The sequence below is a fragment of the Desmodus rotundus genome, chromosome 2 (genome assembly GCF_022682495.2).
Source record: "Desmodus rotundus isolate HL8 chromosome 2, HLdesRot8A.1, whole genome shotgun sequence".
Taxonomy (NCBI): Eukaryota; Metazoa; Chordata; class Mammalia; order Chiroptera; family Phyllostomidae; genus Desmodus; species Desmodus rotundus.
The window spans coordinates 203,911,177-203,935,332 of record NC_071388.1 but is presented as its reverse complement, the minus strand read 5'-3'; the positions used below and the strand labels follow the sequence as shown (position 1 = coordinate 203,935,332).

Genomic DNA, 24,156 nt, shown 5'->3' with positions numbered 1-24,156 from the left:
ACATACGCCTACATTACGAGTTCAATCCCCAGTTGGGGCGGATACGGGAAGCACAAATATCTCTCCCTCTCTCTCTCTTTTTCTCTTTCTCTTTCTCTTCCTCTCGCTCTAAAATTAATAAAAACATATCTTCAGGTCAGGATTAAAAAATAAATAAAGTTCAGGGTTACAGTTGTCATGTTTCCGCATGTTGTTAAAGCCAGAGTCTTAGTGATTGTTTTTTTTTTCTAGCTTAAACATCTGAAGGCTTTTTTCGCCATTCCAGGAAGTAACTGGCTGTGGGAGTGATAGCAGAGGAAGCTCCCTACATGACACAGATGTCCCATTTGAAAGCCAAAATCATCTTTGGCTTTGCTTTTACTAAGAGGGTTATAACTTAAGGAAGTTGATTTTCCTCTCAGCACTGGAGCATTTTTTTAAAACTAGGTAAAATTCAGGGATCCCTGACTGTGGATTTTGATAGAATTTGAGGGAATATCCCTATGCCTCTGAATAATATAAGAAACAGTGGTTGATCCTTTCCTGGCCATGCCCTTGGGAAAGGGCCTTGTATACACTTCTTCAGTCAAGAGGTTCTGGGAAGCAAATAAAAATGAAAAGGGAGTCTCTAAGAATCTCTTTGGATATGTTATTCTAAGTTGTTTCTGACCAGTTTCAAGCACATAACGGCACATATCAGTAGAATAATAGACCTACTAGAGAAAGAAAGGTTTGTTTCATTGTTTGACTTTGCTAGCAAGAAGACTGTGTTATGTTTCAAATAATGATCTTTTTCTCATTACTAAATTACTTACCTCCACGGTTTCCCAGGCCAGTTTGAATTTTGATTGTATGCTTTCCAAGCACAGTACCTTTGCCAGGGCCAGAGTATTATTTCACAGGGATCTCACCACTGATTACAGTGCTGCATATTAAGTTTCAAGATACTGAAACCTGGTTTCTCAGGGAAACCATTTATATTTTCTCACCTTGTTCCCCATAAATAGGAAAAAGACCAGAAAAAAAATCACTGGGAAATTTTTGGTGGAGCCAGATGTTTAAATGTCCATGAATTCAAATTGGTTCTTAAGAATCTACCAAAGATGGGATGCTCTGTATAACCAATGTTTGTGCAAGAAGAAGCCTAAAAGAGCTTTGACAGAAGTGATATTTAAAAATTAATGAAGATGCCTTGACCGGTATGGCTCACTTTGTTGGGCATCATCCCACAAAGTGAAAGGTCGCCGGTTTGATTCCTGATCAGGGCACATGACAAGGTTACGGGTTCAGTCCCAGGTCAGTTGGAGTGCACGCTAGAGGCAATCGATCTTTCTGTCTCACACTGATGTTTCTCTCCCTCTGTTTCTCCCTTCCTTCTCCTCTCTCTTAGAAAAAAGTTAATGAAGGTAAGAATAACAAAAGGAAAGGAGTCCAGAAAATGAGCAAAGTAGAGAGAGCTTGAGAGAGTATTAAAAGAGACCAAGAAGAAGAAAAGCCACAACAAAAAAAGTAGGAAAACAAAGCAAAGAAAGGCATTCCTATGATGAAAATGCTCAGGATGCCACTAAATAGAAACTCCCTTTGTTTATTGCTAGTCATGGCTGCTTCCACCCCAAAGGAGTGAGAAGGGAGAGCTTTTTCTTCATGCCTGTGATCTTGGATTGAAGCTTTGCCACATATGGCTCTGGTCTGCCATGGAAGACATTAGCATACACCATTACGTGCTTAGTCGGCCACTTGGCCTGGAAATTCTACTTACCTTGAAGTTCCTCAGACCATAAGTAATGAACCATATTCCCATATATAAGTTATGGGTATTCTGCCAAGTCATGAATTCAACTTAATACAGAACGAGATTTTAAATTTTAATACGTTTTTACCAGCAATTTGGTTGGCTGAGCTGTTCTCCGTAGAGAACATGGGTTTTTTTCAATTGGTTGGTTGGTTTGCTTTTTGTGTGTTGCTGAGCTCCACCTCTAAGTTGCCCTTTCTACAGCCTACTGAACCCTGAATGAGGTGTTCTCCTGGTTTGGCTTCCAGACACTCTGTAGTGAGCCTTGCTTTCTGGTTGCTCAGCCCAAAAGAATTCTAATTAACCCCTCTGACTTGCCCTCTGATACTCAGTGTGGTCAACACACATTTGAATGCTGATTATGTGCTGAGCACTGACAAGGAAGGATAAATAATATAGTGCCAATGGAATTTGACTTGCAAATTTATATGTGCAGTACATTCTGATAAGTACCATGATGCAGGTGTAAACAAGTGTGCAGGTGCACTGAGGAAGAATCAAATAGCTTTGCCTCAGAGTGTATCAGGGACCACAATCAGAGATGTGGTTGACTTAGCACTGGGTCATTAAGGAGCGTTCTGGAGAGTGGAATTCTTGTTCTAAGCGGAGTGGAGCAATTTATGCTAAGCACTGAAGTTACAAGAACATAATATCTTTAGGAAGTGCAGCAGTTAGGCATGGCTGGTAGATAGGGTGCTTCTGGTGGCAGGGGGAAGAGGTGACTGATGAATAGACCAAGTAGCAGAAACTAGACTGTTTGTCTTCCTCCCTCCAATAAAGTTTGATTTACCCTCTTGACTTCTTTACCCCAGGCTTATAGTAATGACTTATACCTGCTGCCCTCCCAATTATCTGTTGATTTTCTTTTCTTTTATTTATTTATTTATTTTTATATTTTAATTATGTTATTGTTGTTTAGTTACAGTTGTCTGCATTTTCTCCCCACCCCAGCCAAAAATATGGAACAGTTCATGAATTTGCACGTCATCCTTGCGCAGGGGCCATGCTAATCTTCACTGTATCATTCCAATTTTAGTACATGTGCTGCCAAAGTGAGCACTGATTTTCTGTTCTGTGTCAAATTATGCTTTCAGCTTGACACTACCTTCGTATCTCACCCTTCTCTATTAATGTATAACCCTTTTCTTTAAAAAAATTCAACATTCCCAAACTTACTTACAAAACCTAAACTTTATATGTTCCTCAGAAATGTGTATGTCTGAGGATGGAAGGACTTTTATTGGACACTCACATAGGTTTAAACTGAGACCGTGTCAAGAGCAGAGGTCTTGTTGTTCTGTCGTCTATAAGAACAATGTTTCTTATGTTATCACTGGTAAAGACCAGGTTTTAACTTCTAATCCTTCACAGACTGATAATTTTAGAAATTAAGTGAAAATGAAATATTAGAAAACTCACATACAAAATAAAAGTCAAGACATTTTATTTTTAGATCAATAACAAATTACTCTGCTAAAATGCTATTAAAGTTTTTAAACACTTATCTTCTCACAGACTGGTGACAAATGGATTCACAAACCAGCACCAGTGTGTGGACCACATTTTGAGTAGCACAGCTGTAGAATACCCGATATAACTTGTGCCTGATACACAGTAGAACTTGAGTGCATGTTTCGGGAATAAATATGTGAATGAGATGATTAGCATGATGATAGTAGTAGGAGGGGGGAAATGACAGAAGCAGCTCTCTTTGGAGAGTTGGAGGGAAATGATAGAGAAAATAAAGAGTACTATAATAATGTTACCCTCCATGTAAAACAAACTTTTTCTCATCACTTTCTTTGGCTCTCTAGTAAAGCAAATATGTACTAGCAAATCACCTGTGTGGATTTCTGAGAAATGTTCATTTTGATCTCACTAAATATGTAAGACTTACTCTAAGTATCTGCAGAAAAATGTCAATCCATTTATCTAACCTAGCGCTCACAAGCAAATCTGCATTTGGCTGGCCTGGTTCCAAATGCTAACCCTTGCTCATCAAATCAAAGCATCTCTACATGTTAATATGGACTGTGCTGCCAAATGCTTTCGCTGCTTGAGAATTTTTTCATTTCCTTATATGTCTTTTCAGATTAGCTGAATAGGGTAAGAAGTCTTATTATCAAAAACTTTGTAATAAACAAACAGGCCTTCTATGTCAATTAAGATAATTTCATATTGCTTCCAACACTGCAAATTTTCAGTTCTTAAAAGCAAATTGTAAGGTCTTGAATCCCCTTCAAGTAAGAGGGACTCCTGGTGTCATTCAGGGGATGGAAAAGCAGGATGTCTGTTTTTAAACATTCAAACACACAGCTGCATTTGAAGGAGATCATTATTTTGAAATACATAAACTTAATGTTTGAATGCAACTTATAATAGGGAAGTTTTTTATTATTATAAGTAGAATTCTGTGTCCATTGTAGATCATTACAGCATCAGTAACTCAATACATCATCCTCATGCTATACTAACCATATCCCAAGAGGACATTGTTAGGAAGGGCAAGAACCATTTTCATGGTGTAATTGAGGGTCTGCCTGCCTTTCTCACCCTCTCATCAGTTCCCTCAGCTCTTCCAGCTCTAGAGGCCTGTCCTTGCAAAGATACTCAGGACCAGCTGCCTAAAGCCACTTTCTTTCCGAGAGTATGTAGTGTGGACAAACCTCTGTCTGAATGCTGTGTTGCTTAACTAGCTGTGAGTTCCTGAGAAAGGTATTCAACTTCTAAGAACACCACCGTTTTCATGCGAGTGTCAGTATTAAATGATAGAAGGTTGAAAAATAGAAAAAGGGGCTCTTAGTATAGTGCTAAGCATATGTATTGAATTTAGGTACTCAAATATTAGTTCATTTACTTTGCCGCCTCTTTCTTTGAGGACTAGCTTTAAGCAATGGATGTAGTCAGATAAGGCTGGAAATATTGTTCACATTTTCCCTGGCCTTATACTGTCTACAGTTATCAAGTTAAACAAGACTGTTACGAAGCCAGCTCTGAGAAATGCAAGAATTATTGAACTTTATAATCATTGTTAGGCTAATACAGTAGCCTTTGGAGATTTTATAGAAACTCAAAAGAGATACCAGACCCTGAGTCTTGGGCTAATACCTATTCTCTTAGTCCTTACTCGACTGACTGTTGACAACATCCCTTACCATTTGAATGTGGAAGAGACCAACTCCTCAACTGGTACTAGATCTGTTTGTTACCTTAACATTATTGTCACCTTATTGACTTTATACAGTTTGATGTGGTTCCATAATTTCTGGAAAGCTTGCCTAAGCTAGAAAATAGTGTCTCTAGTCATGCAACATGTCCTCTTTGTAAATATGTCTTTTGCCCATCAAGGATATATAATAAAAGACCAAAAATCAGGAATCCTAAAAGTGACTGGGTTCTGACCGGTGGAATACACTAACAGCATAATCTGAGCTGGCATTCTACAACATCAAAAGGCATCTTGTGTCCTGCAGTGTTTGGAAGGGCCTTTCTAGCCTCATGTCCTGGAGGGACTGCTTGTCCTATACCGTGAGCTTAGGGATCATGACTTAACTCATCTTTTATCCCCAGGTCTTGAATATAGTCTCTCCCTGGTACATCCCTGGGCATCCAGGATAGCTGATTGTGTCATATGGACGTTAAGAAAGTGGATGTTGAAATCAGGTTGTCAAAAACCAACTTTGTGGCCCTTGCTGGTGTTGCTCAGTTCGTTGGAGCCTCATCCCATGCACATAACGGTTTCTGGTTTGATCCCCCGTCAGGGACGTGCAGGAGGCAGCCTATTGACGTTTCTCTTATGTTAATGTTTCTCTCTCTCTCTCTCCCTCTCTCCCCTCACCCCTTCCTCTATCTAGAAAAAAAAAAAAAATATATATATATATATACATATACACTTATATATGTATATATATACATGTACGTGTGTGTGTATGACTTATTGGCCTTGTGACCTCTGAGCAAGTGACTTGCCATCCCTAAACCACAGATTCCTCATCCATGTAAGGGCTATAATAATAATGCCTATTTCATAGGGTTGTGAGGATTAATTTCGATCTGTATAAAGCACTTAGCCAATATCTTGCACTCAGTACATTAGTCATCATTATACAGTAAACAAATGCTGAAAATAAGGGTCAGTGGTAGTTACTATTGTGCATGTTATTGCCAAGGATTCTTACACCCTAGAGATATGTAACATGAATCATCTGACAACAGAATTCTTTCCATTTCTTGGAAAAGTCTTCCTTTTTAATTTCTTCTGTTCATTTAAACAGAAATTTACTTTGATAAGGAATGCATAATTCATATGATTGCTCCAGATAATTTTATATGAAACTTTTCCTATTTTATTGTTTTTAGAAATTATTTTGGAGGAATGATGATCTGGTGAGGACTTAAGAATATTTTTAAATATTTACTTTGTCGGTCTAAAAATGTGCTGAACATTTTCAATTTCCATGGGAAAGCCCTCAGGGAAAAAACATCTTTTCCTTTTTTTTTTCTTTTTTGGTTATATCTCTAGTGAATTTGAAGAACGGTGTTGCCAAGAAGCTGCAAAGAGACCCCATCTTTGAGCTGCTGCTTGTTCTCTCTGCACACAAAGAGAAGCATGTGGGCAAATAGGCCGTTGTTTGTTGCTGGCTCCTAAAGCGCTGCCAGGGGAGACTTATACTCCTGGGGTCTCTTATGTCCCCAGGAGGGAGTTGATGGAAGGTGGTTATTAATCTGCACCAACTTAAGTTTATTAGCTGTACGAGTTCCCAAACATGTTTTTGAGAGAGAAATTCTGCAAGTCCCCTTACAGTGTTTATCTATCCCTTTTCAGCTCTGTAGCCAAGGGTTGTTTTTTTTTTTTTCACAATTTTTTAGACTTCTGATCTTTTTCTTTCATTGACCACCTCTCTTCTCCCCCATGCTTGCCTTTCCTCTTTTGTGCACACAAAATATTTTAGATTCAATGACTGTTTTCCCCTGAAAAATGTGTTGTTACTTCAAACTTACTTTCAGTTTTATAAAATCTTATTTCCTGGAAACATCTCTTAACTCCCAGTATCAATTCTTTGTTTATCCACTATAGACAACCCCTCCCTGTCTGGTAGTATAGAATATGAGCTTCAACGTCTATAATTTTTTCTTTCTGTTCTTTAAAGGAGTTTCTTTCCCAGAACGCTTAAGCTATGCAAAGTCAGTTCCCTGGACCAGTAGCATGGGAATCATCTGAGAGCTGGTTAGAAATGGGGAATCTCAGGTCCCACCCCAGTCCTGCTGAACCGTAATCTATATTTTGACAAGATCCAAATGTGGTTTATATGCACATAGAACATTTGAGAAAGCACTGTGGCAGCTCATTTGGTTAGGGCGTGTCTGCATACGCCAAGGTTGCAGGCGCAATCTCCAGGCAGGACACATACAAGCAACCAATGAATACATAAACAAGTGGAACAACAAATCGATCTCTCTCTCTGTCTCTCCCTCCCTTCTGCTTGCTCTCTAAAATCAATAAATTTTTAAAAAATGAAAGAAAGCACTGCTGTAAGCTTTGCTCAATGGAGGGAAAACTGTATCAAGTAGTGGTTCTCAACTCTGGCTGTTCAGTGTATCACCTGAAGAACTTTCAAAAAGACTGATGCCTGGGTTCCGTCTTGAGAGATTCTGATGTAATTGGTCTGGGTGGTGGTCCAGGCATTGGGAGTTTTAAACGTTCCCCATGCGATTCTAATATGTAGCCAAGGTTGAAAATCACTCTTGTGCTTAAATTTATAATTCGCTCTAGTTTCTTATAATATCATTATGTATAAATCAATGCAAGACTAATGATGAAAAAGCTACACTTTTTACAATTACATTTATTGGGAGGATGTATATATGTATAGAAAAACATTGGAAATAGAGACCCCAAAATATTAAATGGTAATCTCTGAGTTATAGGATTATAGCTATTGCCAGTGAATTCTTTAGGTTATGAATCTTCATATGTATGTACATATATATTTTTTAAGTAAATGTAATCACATTCTATGTGTCTTGTGAACTTTTTACTTTTTTTTACATTTGTATCCTGTTTTCTCATAGAAGCATATTCCAGATATTTTCTCATACCATTATTAAATGCCATTACACAGGCTTTTATATTGCTTAACATGAATCCAGAACCAGGATGACTGGATTTTTACCTTAAAAAGTATGTTTACAAACTGACTGAGATCTTTGAGAGACTGATTCACTCTTGGAAGCCTTTAGTGTTTGGAAGCTTTCCTTGTCCACAGAAGGGAAAATGTTTAAATAGAGATGTCAAAACTGCAGTGAGGTCATATCAGAACTTCTCAGAGGTTTTCCAACTCTTGTCAGTTGAGTACTATCATTTGTTTGAGCTCTTAAACCTGACATGTAGAGCTTGACTTTACCGTCCCAGAAGATACTGCACTGTAGGGAATTCTTGATGATGTTTGGATTGCAACCGATGTGCCCTGTTGGAGGGAATTATATTTCTATACTTCCCCTTCAAGTCCTTTGTGGTTTAGTTGGAACCATGTTTCAAGACAACTAGTATCTCTTACAGTGTATTGATGTGCACATTATGACATGAAAAGCTGGAAAACCCTTAGAAAACCTCAGTGACATGTAGTTGGCCAAGCTGTGTTATAATCAAAGAAAATTAAGTACATCCTCTTTCTCAAACCTTGGGAATAAATTTCAGTCCCACAATTTTTTTTTAAAGAGCATCTGCCTATAAAACTGTTCTGTCCTTAACCCAGTTAATTTGCATTCTGTGGAAAGAGAATAATTTTGTTAATGATCTTTTTATAATCAGATGAAAGGAGATACATTCTGCAGTTGGGGAACCTTTTTAAGAGGCATAGTAGCTTACTCTGCAGGAGAAAAGTTCTGTTTGTCACCTTTTTATCTCACTTAACCTTTTCTCTACCAGAATCTATATATAAAGAGTTCAGAAGTAGCCCTGGCCAGTGTGGCTCAGTGGATTGAGTGCTGGCCTGCGAGCCAAAGGGTTTCCAGTTTGATTCCCAGTCAGGGCACATGCCTGGGTTGCAGGCCAGGTCCCCAATGAGGGCATATAAGGGGCAATCACACATTGATGTTTTTCTCCCTCTCTTTCTCCCTCCCTCCCCCTCTCTAAGTAAATGAATGAATGAATGAATGAATGAAATCTTTGTTTTAAAAATGAGTTCAGAAATAGGCAGTTTTTACCCCTGGCTGGTATGGCTTAGTGGATGAGTGCCAGTCTGCCAATCAAGGGGTTGCCAGTTCAATTCCCAGTCAGGGCACATGCCTGGGTTACAGGCCAGGGTCCCAGCAGGGGGTGTGCGAGAGGCAACCACACATTGATATTTCTCTCCCTCTCTCCCTCCCTTCCCTCCCTCCAAAAATAAATAAATAAAATCTTTTTTAAATTTTTTTAAAGAAGAAAGTAACTTTAAAAAGAAGAAATACTCAGTTTTTAGTTTCAGAAAAATAAGCTTAATATTTCATTCACAGAATTGTAGTTCTGTCCAATAGAGCTTTTAAACTTATTTTTTCTAAGGAGAAAGACTCCAAGGCACTTCACAACTTAAAGACTTCAGGAGCTGTAGTGTTGACTAGAGATGTGTGTTCCCTTTGAGTAGTGTGTGATCTGAGTTTGTGCCTTAACTTGAGACGGTAGTGCTATCGACCTTGGCTATCTTGTCTGGATATGCAAATCAGGAAGAGACCAGACACCTGGGTATGGCACAGTATTGAAAGGTGATACTGGCTTGTGAGTATATATTCAGCTTTAGAGGCATGTTTTAGACACTGATCCTTATCTTATCTCACCAGACCAGATCACGAGCAAGCCGAAGATACTACTTTGTACAAGACTTTGGTATAGATAGTCCCTCTCACATTGCATTGTGATGATTCTTTTACCCGGTGGTTTTCTCTCCCTGGAGGAGAACTCCAGTGAACATGCACAGGAATCATGTCTTATTCATCATAGTATATCCTAGCCCTAAACCTAACCCTTCTAAATGTTCAGTAAATGTTGGACAAATGAAATGTTCAATTCAGCCTTCTTATAATCCGAAACTCTTTGATCATATTCAAATCTAGGTTAACGTGATTTTTTTCTTAACCAGTTTTTTTTAACCAGTTGAAAGTTGATTACTACTTAACACCAGTGTTTAACAGTTATAAAGTCTTGGCTGGTGTGGCTCAGTGGATTGAGCGCCGGCCTGTGAACCAAAGGGTTACTGGTTCAGTTCCCAGTTAGGGCACATGCCTGGGTTGTGGGCCAGGTCCTCAGGTGGGGGATGTGCAAGGGGCAACCACACACTGATGTTTCTCTCCCTCTCTTCCTGCCTCCCTTTCTCTGCAAATAAATAAAGTCTTTTAAAAAATTATAAAGTAGGTGACTATTCTACACATTCTAGAGGTAACATAATTATGAAACCTATTTAAAATTACATCAAAATAGGGGATTAAATTTTTAGAGCACATTTATTTATGTTTACAGTGATATTATGTTTTAGAGGATAGTCAAAATATCATAGTGCCTTAACTCTCAAATAAGATATGAAAGTACAAATTAAAGAAAGAATATTTCTCTGGCCACCAATACAATAAGTAAATTAAATAGATGAGACACGTTTGATTTTTGGATGCCTAGTATGGCCTAAAGCCTTATTTTGACTTCTTAACTATTACTGAAAAACTACTTGTGGTAGTCAGTTTGGAGTTTGTTCATCCTGAGTAACAGTTTTTTTATTTAAAAAAATGAAATATATGATTGAAATTAGTGTATAATATTGTGCTGTATATTAAGCTATGTTTCAGAATATACCGAATTACTACATAAAGTTAGTTTCAGAAAATATACATAAAAAAATTCACCAAGAAAAAATTATAGTAAAATAAAGGAATATTCTATACAAAAGAGTGATTTCTTTGTATATTTAGAAAGTGTGCTTAGCAGTGAAAGACCTGGGTTCTGATCTGTCTCTTATGAGGCTTTAAATAATACTGTTAATACCTCTGAGGGTGTTTCTTCATTTTTAAAAGGGGGAGTGATACCTGCTTCAAAAGGGTCAGCTGAGATAATATACGTAAAAGTGATTTATAAACTTTAAGGTTCTGTGCAAATGAATGATGAATTTCATTGATAGTCTTAGTAGATTTAATAGCCTAATTCTGTATTTTTTAAAATTATTATTAAAGCAGTGGTTTAGAAAACATTAGAGTGGAAAGTGCATTTGGGCATGAGAAATAACTACTAGGTTGGCCAAAGAGTTTGTTTTTTTTTCTGTAAGACAGCTCTAGTAGTGCTTAGTTGTCTTTAACTTCATTCGAATCAATTTTGTTAGATTGCTTCATGACATCTGTCATATCAGTGTGCATTTAAAAAAACATCAAAATTGGTGAATTTCTATGCAGCCATTTTAATATTGAAGATGAAATACACAACATTTTTGGCATATTATGCTTTCCTATTTCATGAAAGGTGTAAAAACAACTTAAATGCAAAAATAGATTTGTGCAGTGTATGGGGAAGGTGCTGTGACTGATCGAACATGTCAAAAGCACTTTGTGAAGTTTTGTGCTAGAGATTTCTCACTGAACAATGATGTCCCACCATGGGGTAGACCCACTGAAGTTGATATCAATCAAATGGAGGCATTAATTGAGAACAAACAACATTATACCACGCAGGAGATAGCCGACATACTCAGAATATCCAAATCAATAAAGTTACTGGTGAAAATGAAAAGTATGTTTTATTTTGCGGAAAAAAACATACGGATTCTTTGGCCAACCCAATACTATTAAACTTTTCATATATCTACAGAGTCCATATGCAGGCCAGACTTTTATTTGTCATTTATAAAATACAGCTGCAAAAACAGATGAACCAGGTTTTGTTAGACTCTCCCTAGTGGGTTTTTTTATTTTCAGTTTTATTGAGGTATAACTGACATATAAGGAGTTTTTGTTTTTCAGACTAGATCCAGACCAAGAGTATATTATATCTTTGTACTTTATCCTTCGTATTCCTACATACCCCTTTTTTACATGCTTAGTAAGTGTCTCTCTGATTCTTTATTACATTTTTGCCTTTTGAAATATTTCATGACCCTTTTATTAATTTTGAAGGCCTTTTCTTGATATCTCTATAATTCTTTTTTAACTATATATAACAGTTTTATTGAGATATAATCCCCCATATCATACAATTTACCTTTTTAAAATGTAATGCTTTTACAATATAATGCTTTTCAGTGTATTCACAGCGTTGTGCAAGCACAGCACAACCTTTTAGAACATTTCATCACCCCCAAAATAAGTCATATCCAGCCCAGCCCTGGGAAACCATTAATCTACTTTCTGTCTCTATAGATTTGTCTTTCTGGGTATTTCACATAAATGGAATCATAGAATACACGGTCTTTGTGACTGGCTCATTTCACTTAAGGTAGTATTTTCACGGATTATCTGTGTTGTAGCATGTATCAGTACCTAATTCCTTTTTAATTGGATATATGAGTAGTGCTGATATGTACACTTATGTACAAGTTTTAGTGTGAACATGTGTTTTCATTTCCCTTGCACATATACCTAGGAGTGAAACAGCAGGGCCATGTGGTCACTCTCTGTTTAACCTTTTGAGTAAGTCTTCCAAAGTGGCCACACTATTTTACATCTCCACCAGCAGCGTGTGAGGGTTCCAATTTCTCTACATCTACATCAGCACATTTTATTGTCTTTTTGATAATATGCATTCTAGGGTGTAAAGTGGCATTTTCATATGGTTTTGCATTTCCCTGATGATTAGTGATTTGAGCATCTTTTCATGTATTTATTGGCTGTTTGTATATCTTTGGAGAAATGTCTGTTCAGATTCTTGCCCATTTTTTAATTGGATTGTCTTATTATTGAGTTGTAAGTGTTCTTTGTACAGTCTAGATACAATTCCCTGGTCAGATCTGTAATTTACAAATATCTCCACTCTGTGGGTTGCCGTTCCACTTTCTTAATGGTGTCCTTTGAAGCATAAAGAATTTTTAATTTTGGTAAAGTCCAATTTATTTTTTTCTTTGGCCATTTGTGTTTTCATTGTCTGTCATATGTAAGAAGGCTTTGCCTGACCTGCAGAGTTCCTCCTATTTTTTTCTAAGAGTTTTATAATTTTTGCTACTACATTAGTATCTGTAATCCAGTTTGAGTTAATTTTTATGTATGGTGTGAGAGTTAGGGGTCCAACTTTATTTTTTTGCATGTAGATATCGGTTGTTCCAGCATCACTTGTTCAAAACCAACTATTCTTTCTCCAATTGACTTGTCTTGGTACACTCGTCAAATTGACCATAGCGCTGGCTGGTGTAGCTCAGTGATTGAAGCATCATCCCATAACCAAAAGGTTGAGCGTTCAGTCCCAGATCTGGGTACAAACAATCCTTGGTCTGAGCATGTGCAGGAGGAATCAATCAATGCTTCTCTCTTGCATCAGTGTTTCTCTCCCTTCCTTTTGTGACAGGAAAGCTGAACTCCATTTTAAGAAAGTTCTGCCAAGCCATAAGCCCCCACGCTAACCTCCGCCCTCTGCTTCTGTAAGCCCCTGCTTCCCGCTTGGCACCATGCTCCGCCCAACATTTTCGCGCCAATGGTGATGACCAGCCCCCTGCCTAAATGAGCAGGCTTCTGCCTTACCCCAACACCCAGAATTTGGAGACTGCCTCCTCTGGGTCCGCATGCGTGAATAAACTCCACTTCGCTATCCCAGGACTTCTTGTGAGTCATTTGTCCCCTAACATTTGGTTCCCCAACCGGGCACCGACTCACGCGAGCATACTATTGTCTCCGGTAAAGGCGACCGCGGGCAGCTGGCGGGGCCTGGGGGTGGAGAGGAAGCGTGCGCCCCAGTGATTTCGGGTCCCCCGCATTCCGGGCTCCGCAGGCTCGGCCCGCGACACCGGTTTTGACCGGGCTGTCGGGGAGCGAACTGGTGTGGAATTTGAGAGGCGCCGTGCTGTAAGTGCCCCAGGGACGGGGAACAGAGCCCAAGACCAGGCCCACCCTTGTGGTGGGAGGAAAGACTGATCACCTCTGGGGCAGAAGGCCCCAGGTAGGGCTCCCCGTATCGGGAGGGAACGTAGTAACTTCTGAAAGGTTGTGAGAGTGAGAGAGTGTGACTGTGACTGTGGCTCCACCGGCGTCAGCCTACGGAGCATGAGTGGGCCCTAACCTGGGTTCCTCGGTCTGTCGTACCTTATAACAGCTGGGAGTCTAACCCAAACTCTACGCGGGCAGCCTTAGCCAAGAGACCCTAGTCCTTGCAAGAGGAGAGGCCAGGGGGGCCAAGTGAATACCCGCCCCTTGTCTGTCGCCGCCGCAGGGGAGGAATCACTATGGGAGAAGGGTCCTCCACTGTTTTAGACTGCATGTTGCGGAACTTTGACCGGTTCAGGGGACAGGACCTGAGTGTGGATGCGGGTCAATTACAGACATTTTGCACCTCAGAATGGCCGATATTTGAAGTAGGCTGGCCCCCTGAAGGGACCCTGAATTTAGGCATCATCCGGGCAGTACGTCTAGTAGTTACAGGGAGAGTTAGACCAGACTAGGTATCTCCAGCAGCTAGGAAGGGCACTAGAAAGAATAGCCAAGGCTGGACTAGGCCAAGGACCCCAACCCCGGGGAGGCGGGGGGGGGGGGGGGGGGGGGGGCCAGCGCACTCCTTCGGCTGGGAAACTACGAATGGGTAAAAGACTGGAAGAAGGAACCCTTGCAACCCACGTGGACTGGGCCTCACCTAGTCATACTAACTACCCCCACCGCCCTTAAAGTTGCAGGAATCAAACCCTGGAGCCAAGTTACGGCAGCGGCAGACCCCAAGGACCAAGGAACTAGCAGGAGTTGGGAATCATCCGCGCCAAGGCACCCACCTGAGGCTCAGGAAGACGCCCGCGACCAATGGGAACCCCAAGGAATGGACCGTTGTTCCGGGGGATACCTGACCCTCATCGGCAGCTTTGCAGTAATCTTGGAGATCGGTCTAATAACTGTGACTCCTCCAGAATGGCACCCCAAGGAACAAGCCGCTCTTGGGCTAGCCTATCTCTGCCGTGTCTGTATCTTTGGATATCTGGTATGTTTTGCCTAGTTGGCACGACCCCACTCTCAGCCCCACTGTGCAAATGTAGCACCCCCAGGGAGAGGGTGAGACTTGGAGGCAGGGTGGCTACCTATCCGCTACCAGCATCAGCCTTTGTTACCCACACTGACATGCCCCAAGGCTGCGTGCAGCCTCGAACATCCACCTGCACCTGGGGGGGAAAATTATACCTGACTGGTGTAATGGAAGGGACCAGAGGGTACCAAAGTCAGAAATGCAAGGGGTACGGACCCCCAGGCAGACAAGTGTGTTGGAACTATTATCGCCAGGTGAGCTCTACGAATCAAGGAGAATTTGAGCAGACTAGAAAAAGAGCAGACCACCTGACACAGGAGGTAGTCACCTACGGAGGTGCCAACCTCACTGCCTTCCAAGAAATTCTACATAAAATAAGTCCAGCAGTGCAGGTCCGACAGATAATACAGACCATGTACTCTGCTTACCAGAACACCACCAACCCTACCAAAGAGTGTTGGATATGTCTCCTCATTGAAGAGAAGGGACTTTTAGGGGTTCCGGTCCCGCACAATTGGAATCACACCAGTGGGCCTGTCTACCGGAATCAGACAGCGACCCTAGGCCCAGTGGCCACCACAGTTTTCCTAGATACCAGAGGAATAAACATTACCTGCTTAGTAGCCAACAAGACCTCCCCGAGGGAAAACGAGGTAGGGTCCCTCAATCCCCACATCTGCTCCGACCAGCGCAGCATTCCCAACAACAGCAGCCTCTGCACTGAGCCGGGGATATTTCTCCTATGTGGGCAGGCAGCTTACAAGTGCCTCCCCAGGAACTGGACAGGGATCTGCCTTGAAATCTTCCTGACCCCCAGCATAAGCATATGGACTCCCCAAGAAATGGTAAGCCTCCTCCAGCCAGAGCAGAAAGGGCCCACCCGGACAAAAAGGCGGGCAGGAGCCGCCAAAGCCATAGGGGCGGGCCTATTTGTAGGAGTAGGAACAGAGGCCGGAGGGTTAGGGCTGTCGGCCTCCACCTACTACAAGTTATCAGCCCAACTAAATGATGATATGGATAAAGTTGCCGATTCACTAACCACCCTACAGCAACAGAAAAATTCTCCAGCTGAGGTGACCCTCCAGAATAGATGGGCCCTAGACCTCATTACCACCAAGAAAGGAGGAACATGTATGCTTCTTGGAGAAGAATGTTGCTATTTCGTAAACCAGTCAGGTATAGTAACAAAAAAGGTAAAAGAACTAAAAGAAAATATAAAACGGCGGGCCCAAGAACTAGAAAGCTGGAATCTAGGACTTAACCCACAGACGTGGCTAAAATGGGTACTACCATTCCTGGGCCCCTTACTGATAATTCTCCTGGGGATAAGCCTAGGGCCTTGCATCCTACGGACCCTAGTTCAGGATCTAGAAGCCACAGTCACTCGTAGGGCATCAGCTAAGGTACTGGCCCTTGAGAATTATCAGCATCAGCACCAGAAACTACAGCAGACTACTGATGCCCAGGACTATAGCCAGCTCTATGATGATGCTAAAGGAGCCCAGACGGCCTTTTAGCATCAAAAGGGGGGAATGTGACAGGAAAGCTGAGCTCCATTTTAAGAAAGTTCTGCCAAGCCATAAGCTGCCACGTTAACTTCCGCTTTCTACTTCCGTAAGCCCCTGCTCCCCACCTCGCACCATGCTCTGCCCCACATTTTCACGCCAATGGTGATGACCAGCCCCCTGCCAAAATGAGCAGGCTTCTGCCTTACCCTGACACCCAGAATTTGGAGACTGCCTCCTCTGGGTCCGCATGCGTGAATAAACACTTCGCTACCCCAGGACTTCTTGTGAGTCATTTGTCCCGTAACACTTTCTCTCTAAAAGCAATGAAAAAATGTCCTTTGGTGAGGGCATAAAAAAACCAATTAACCATAAATGTGATGTATATTTATGGACTCTCAATTCTATTCCATTGACTTATCTGTCTATCCTTATGCCAGTACCACACTATCTTGATTTCCATAGCTTTGTACAATAGTAAGTTGTGAAAGCAGGATATATGCGTCATCCAACTTTATTCACTTAAGATTGGCTATTCTGAGTCCCTTAATTTCCATACGAATTTCAGGATCAGTTGGTCAGTTCTGCAACAAAGCCAGCTGGGATTTTGATAAGGATTAAGTTGAATCTGTAGATCAGTTTGGGAAGAACTGCTTAACAATATTAATTAGTCCGATTCATGTAATTCTTTTTTGACCTGTAGGAGAGAATAACAAAAAGTGTTGTAAAGAAAAAAGTTCTTTACCCTCTCCCTGGCTGGGTAGCTCACTTGGTTAGAGCTCCATCGATGTGCCAAAGTTGCGGGTTCCATCTTCAGTTAGGGCACATACAAGAAGCAACCAATGAATACATAAATAAGTGGACCAACACATCTCTCTCTCTCCCTCTCCCCCCACCCCCCCAAACTCTCCCCCTCTCTCTTTAAAAAATCAATAAATTTAAAAAAAAATTAAGTTCTTTGTTCTTCCACAAGTAAAGAGCCTCTGGGGAGAATTTGACAAGTGGGTAAACAAAAGGGAAATCTCAGATCCCCTGTTAGTTATCCATCAATTCCAGCCTTCCAACTCAGGGAGTTTCCCGTACTGCGCCTTAGAGGATGCACACCAGAGTTTCCAAAGGCAGGCTGTGGGCTGTCCCCTACTGATGAGATGTGTATTCCACTCCTAACCTCTAAAGTATCCTAGGTGTAGAGACAGTAGAGCAGGGGAGGCATGTTTATTTCCTAAGTGGATGAACTTGTTGTTTTTTTACCCTGTGAGCCTTTAACTTTCCTGGACATGAGAAGTTTGCTTTTTGTTGTTTTGTTTTACTGCTGTTGGTTTCTTTTGTTTGGCTATTTGGGAGGAGTTCCTTAAACTTTGTCAGCCAAAACAATTTGAGAGTTAGCAAGATGAAATATGTAGGTTTAGCTCAGAGGCCATGATTTTTCCGGCTGTCAACTATAGGCTCCTACAGAGGCCTAATTGTGGGGTCTGTCCTTCCCATGCCCTTTAGGGTTTTGTCTTTCTGATTCTTAAGACTCACACTCTTTTAAATGTTACCTTTGGGAAAAGTGGGCCTCTTTTGTGCTCAGAAGGCTTGGCTGTTTCTGTTAAGAAAGAACCTTTCATTTTTTCCCTCAGAAAACTAAAGGAAGATAAAGAATGCTTTTTGCTGATGGAAACCTGGTTTTGTTTTTGATGCCCGATGGCATGAGTTCTCATTCTGGAAATGATCTTCTCTCTCGGAACAAAGCAGGGAGCTTCTAGTATGCTTTCTGTCTGAAAGTCAGAGGGTCATGGCAGTCCCTGAAGGCAAGCACAGGCTCTGGCTGTTGGGAGAGTGATGTTGAAGCCAGATCTAGTGACAGAGATCAGTTCTCCCCAAGGGACCTGCCCCGGTAAGGGAAGGATGACAGAACTGGCTCATTAGGACTGTTCGGTGGTCATTCATAGGAACCCTAGGCAATTTGCAATCTGAAAGCTCAATCAGAAAGTCACCTGCATATTCATCCCACTGTTCACTAGCTGTTTAATATTAGGTAAAGCTTTTAATATCTTTAAAACTTAACTTTCCCACCCACAAAGTGAGGTAATCAAGGTCATGATACCTAATTCATGGAGTTTTGTGTCTGTAAAACGCTGTATACAGGGCTTTAGCACACCGAGTGTTAATGAGAAGTATATAAAGTATGAGGAAACAAGACCTAATATAAAATGTTTAAATGTAAGAGATAAAACAATAATGCACACAGGGAAGACTTCATGCTCAGAGATAAGAGTGATTTTGACAATAATATTACTACTAATCTAGTGAGTACTTACTGTGTTCCAGGCCCTGTATAGTTTTACATACATTAATTCTCATGAAATCCTCACAAAAATCACATAAATGTTTATTACATTTTGGAGTATCAGACTAAGCCTTAATGGAAGACCAAGGCTGCAGAACTGCTAAGTGGCAGGGCCATGATGACAAGCGGGGCCGTGAGACTCCAGGCCTGTGCTTCCACCACACCATGCACCGCTGGGCGGGGAGGGGCCAAAACTGAACGTGAAGAATGACAGAGCATGGTGAAGTGAAACAGAAAGGGTGTTTCGGGTGGGAAATCAGGCTTAGAAAAAGCATCAAACAACGTTTCAAGGGACGGTGTCACATAAAGGGACAGGTCAGTGACTGAACTACTTTGGCTGGAGGAGGTGGCTTCTGAGGTAAATTGGAGACACCTCATAGTTAAGGGTGTCAGATAATAGCCTGTGTCTGCACTTGACCCTGTGACAGTGAAAGACCTGAGAAGTTCTTGAGCAAGGAGATGGCATGATCCAAGTGATGTTGTAGAACAGCAGTCTGGCAGTAGTGTGCCTGTTGGATTGGGGGGGAGAGGGGCGGGCATGAAAACGCATTTCAGTGGGAGAAATAGCAGGGCTTGGTGACTGACCGAACAAGAAGGGATTGGCGCTCACAAAGAGACAAAGCCCTTGAACAATTTTGGCACCAAAACAATTTTGTCAAAGTTGGAAACCTTAAGAATAGGCTATAAATGACTCCATGACTCTCGTTTCTGTAAACTTCCTGTACCTCCCCCAGGCACCAGTGCTTTCTGGTGGTCTCCTCCCCTTGCTCTCTACTCACCAAGTTCTCCCCAGCCTCCCTCCTCTCTGCCCCCCTCCCCTCTGCCTCCCTCACTGAAACCTGATCTGCCCCCAGGGAGGCCAGTTCCCTAGGAACCCTGACTAGGGGGGAAGAGGGAGGCAGCTCGTCTTCCTCACCTACTCTAAGCGCCAGGCTCAGGGGGCCTGTTTGACAGGTGAAATTTTGCATTTCCCCTGTTTTCTCTAGTGTTCTCTTGAGCCAGTTTATCTTTTTCTAATATAAGGGGGGGCCCAAAAACACCCCAGAATTTATTTATTAAAAATTGTGTATTTATTCTTACCACATTTAAACTTCAGTCACCTTCAAAGTACTCTCCATTTGATGCAGTACACCTATCAAGACATTTTTTCTACTGCTCAAAACAGTTTTTGAACTCAACGATTTTGATGCCTTTTAGTGCTTCTGCCTTTTTTTTTGTTTTCACCTCTTCCACATCGGCCACACATTTCCCTTTGAGGACTTTTTTCATTTGGGGAAACAAAAAAAAGTCGCTTGGGTGAGATCCAGTGAATGGTGGGAGGGGTGGGGGCGTGGCCACAGGGGTCATGCTGTCTTTGGTCAAAAACTGCTGAACACTGAACTGGTGTGGGCAGGTGCACTCATAAATCACCCATCATGAAATGCGTGAACGTGTTGAAAGTCTTCAAAAAAATTCCCTGTATCCGAACGCAGCCTCTCACAACGTGAGCTGGTACGCTGACACATATGAGTTTCTAGAACACTCACGTAGTGTGGGAAGCCTGTACTACAGAGATAATTCTGGATTTTTGGGTCCCCCCTCATATAAGTGCCCCTTACATAGTAAAGACCTTGTCCCTTTGCTTGTTGTATTATAAACATTTTTCTAGTTTTTTATTTGGCTTAACTTGATGATAACTTTGAAGTATAGAAGGTGTTCTTTGTTTTTACTTTCTGAAATACTTTTAAAATTACATTTAATTCAGGTAATACACAAATATAGTCTTATAAAATTTTAAAACAATTTGAATAAACTAGTCTTTTTTTTAATCCTCCCCCAAGACCATGGTTAGAAAGAGAGGAAGGGAGGGACAGAGACAGGGAGAGAAACATTGCCTCTCATATGTACCCAGCTGGGGACTGAAGCTGCGAACCACGTGTGTGCCCTCACCAGGAGTCAAACCCTCAACCTGTTGATTTGTGGGACAACACCCCAACCAACTTGAGCCACACTAGCCAGGGCCTAAACTAGTCTCTTATTATCTCTGTTCCCAACCCTAGTGTCCTCCTTCTCTGCTGAAACCACTCAGGTTCTGAACTTTTCTATGGAATTGTACGTGCTTTAGACTTTTTATGATTTGTCCTTTTGCTTTTCTGCTTAGAGAGGCCTTCCTCATCCTTAGGTCATATAAATACTCACCTATATTTTCTTTATATTCTAAATCTTGAGGCCAGTTGGAATATATGATAGTAAGCAATGTGAGATAATTAACCATTTCTCTTCACTGATTTGGAATTTAGCATATGTTAAAGTCTTAATATACAAGGTCTGTCCAGAAGAAGTCCAGCCATTGTTGATATAATGAGAACAATTTGCATGACATCAGTGTAACCTGGCAGCTAAGGAGAGTGGACTGGCATGCACATGCATGAATAATGATGACTTCACTATACCGGTCAGTGGGGCTGGTAGATGCCATCCGGTGAGCATGTGTACTGTATAGCCCTCGCATTCAAAATGACTGAGCAAGTAGAGCAATGAACCTGTATCAGATTTTGCGTGAAGCTTGAACATTCCTCTGTGGAAACTATTTGATCAGTTCAGAAGGCCGCAGCTATGGGCAACTGGTGATTGGCAGCTTTATCACCACAATGCCCCCTCTCATGCATCACATCTCATGCAGAGTTCTTTGGCAAAACATTAAGTCACCCCCCTGTGACTTCTGCCTTTCCCCCAAACTAAAAACACCTTTGAAAGGGAAGAGATTTCAGGCCATCGATGAGATTCAGAAAATGTGACAGGGCAGCTGATGGTGATTGGGAGAACTGTGTGAGGTCTCAAGGTGCCTACTTTGAAGGGTACTGAGGTGTCATTGTCCTCTGTACAATGTTTCTTGTATCTTCTTCAATAAATGTCTCTATTTTTCATATTACATGGCTAAATACCTTCTGGACAGACCTTGTATGCTAAGGTCACAGCTAGGTTTGCTAGTATATCAATCTGCAATTTTTTGTGCTAATTATTGTGGCCTGAAGTATACTTTAGTGTACTTACCACTTCTGACACCTACGTGTTCTATATTAACTTCTTTTTTTTTTTTCATTTCACCCTTGATGTTCTTGAAGGGCCTTCTAGTAAACATTCTCCTTCACCAGACTAACTCTTTTCCTCTGCTTTCTAATAAAGTCAATTTTCTCTCTTAAATTCCTTAATTTTTATAAAGTACCATTATTTTTCTAGTTACTGTGGTTCAGAATCACCACCAGCTATTTATAACACAGCAGCTCTCTCCACAACTATTAACTCTTCTGCATCTTCTCCCCACCTTGAAACCTGTAATTCTCAGGGTGAGAAACTCCCAGTCAAAGGAGGACAAGATGGACAATAACGGGGGGTAGGTTGGGGGGGTGGAAATGGGAGGGAGGTGGGGAGGGCTGGGGATAAGGCTGGGGTGGAGGGAAAAGGCAGAGAACTGTACTTGAATAACAATAAAATTAGGGGGGAAATAATATAGTAATAATCAAAGAATAAACTCTGTTTTGTATACTTAAAACTGTAAAATATGTATATATATATTTGTAAAAAAAAAAAAAGGACAAGAAAACTTCTGGCCTCTTTTCCTTATGTCTATATTGAAATTTTTGTTATATTACTGGAATATCATTTACTCTGGGGTTTTTTAATTTTTTTAATTTATTGATTTTAGAGAGAGGAAAGGAGAAAGAGAGAAACATTAATTTGTTGTTCCACATTCATTGGTTGATACTTATATGTGCCCTGACCTGGGATCGAACCTGCAACCTTGATGTATTGGACGATGACGCTCCAAGCAACGGAGCTACCTGGCCAGGGCTACTCTGATATTACTGAGGAAAAAATCTAAGGGATAAAGTTTAAACATAAGTAAAACAACAATGGGATATTGAAGGCCATAAAGAAAAGCATAGCTTTATAGTCTTAAATGTTGTCTTAGAAACTAGTAGTGTAGATGTACATGTGGGTGTTTTGTCTATTTTTTTTTTAATTTTTAAACTTCATTTTGAAAAACTGTAGCTCATAAGAAGTTGTAAAATGGACCCTTGCTAGTGTAGCTCAGTGGATTGAGCACGGACTGCAAACCAAAGGGTCACCAGTTCGATTCCCAGTCAGGGCACATGCCTGGGTTGCAGACCAGGTCCCCAGTAAGGGGCGCGTGAGAGGCAACCACACAATATTTCTCTCCTTCTCTTTCTCCTTTCTTCCCCTCTCTCTAAAAATAAATAAAATCTTTAAAAAGAAAAAGAAGTTGTAAAATGGGACAGTGAGTTCCTGTGTACTCTTCATCTAATATCCCTCAATGATAACATCTTACATAGCTTTGCCATAGTTTATTATCAAAATCAGAAATGGACGTTGATACAATACCATTAACTACCATTTTACCTGGATAACATATGTTCTGGAATTACCCCGAGAGTTCATTTAGTGAATAACCTTGCAAAACAGTCGTGTAACCAACCAGCTGCTTTTCGGCTACTTTATTTACAGTCAGCCTCAGTTGATGTGTATTAAAAGAAATGAGATGTTGAGCAAAAAACAAAGGGTAACAGGAACCTTGTGAACTTTCTTGTCAAAGTCCACTCTACAAAATTTCCTTTTGTTTCTTCCGACATATATTTCCATGTTCCCCACGTAGCCAACTGCAAGTTTCATGAAATAGTAGATCGCTTGTCCTGTTTGTTCTATCTCCAGTTTTACCCTGTTTCCAGGGGAGGAGCCAGGAGTCAAGTTAGACAGGGGAGGGAATCCATAGCCTCTGCTGTTGTTACAAGTCAAAAGCAAACCCTGTCACCTTCCCCTGTGGCTTCTGACTGAGACAAAGGAAAATAATGTGAAGGAGCAAACTGACAGCAGCCATCTCTGCTAGCAATTACTAATGTGGCATAGAATTTTAGGTTCTCTTGGTCAAACCAAGTTAGTGCTGCCTTAGAACTTGTTTCCCACAGTTTGATGTTGGGCTTTGCATGAGGCAGTGTTGAAAGTGTATACTTACAAGGTACCATTGATATGACAGTGATGCATTACAGCGTCTTTGGCTTTAAAAAAGGGAAAAAGGTAACTTTATGAAGACATCAAAGGAATTTTTTTTAAGAGAGAAGTCTTATGACTCAGGGAAAGATATATTACTATGGTGTGACAAACTAAATTCTGGTTTTTTGGGGGGTTAATATCGGAAATACGAGTATAATCTTTAGACGTCGTTGTCATCTAACGTGACTGGAATTCTTCCCTGTCACAAGGAAGGCTTATCATAGCTGAACCCTGCCTTAAGAAATCACAGTAACAGAAATTCACAACTCTCAGATTAGGGTTTTAAATGTTAATGTCAGAGAAAAGTTACTCATTTATGAGATAACTTGTTTGGTACCTT

The 24,156-nt window shown here is 41.0% G+C and overlaps 1 protein-coding gene and 1 non-coding gene across 2 annotated transcripts in view; one reads left to right on the top strand and one right to left on the bottom strand.

Moving 5' to 3' along the window:
- PDE6D (phosphodiesterase 6D) overlaps positions 1 to 24,156 on the top strand; it is a 44,211-nt gene that overhangs the window by 7,696 nt on the left and 12,359 nt on the right. The gene's annotated exons all lie outside the window — the stretch shown is intronic.
- On the bottom strand, positions 2,725 to 2,831 carry LOC112308113 (U6 spliceosomal RNA). The gene has a single exon (XR_002975115.1). It is a non-coding gene; the product is annotated as a U6 spliceosomal RNA (small nuclear RNA).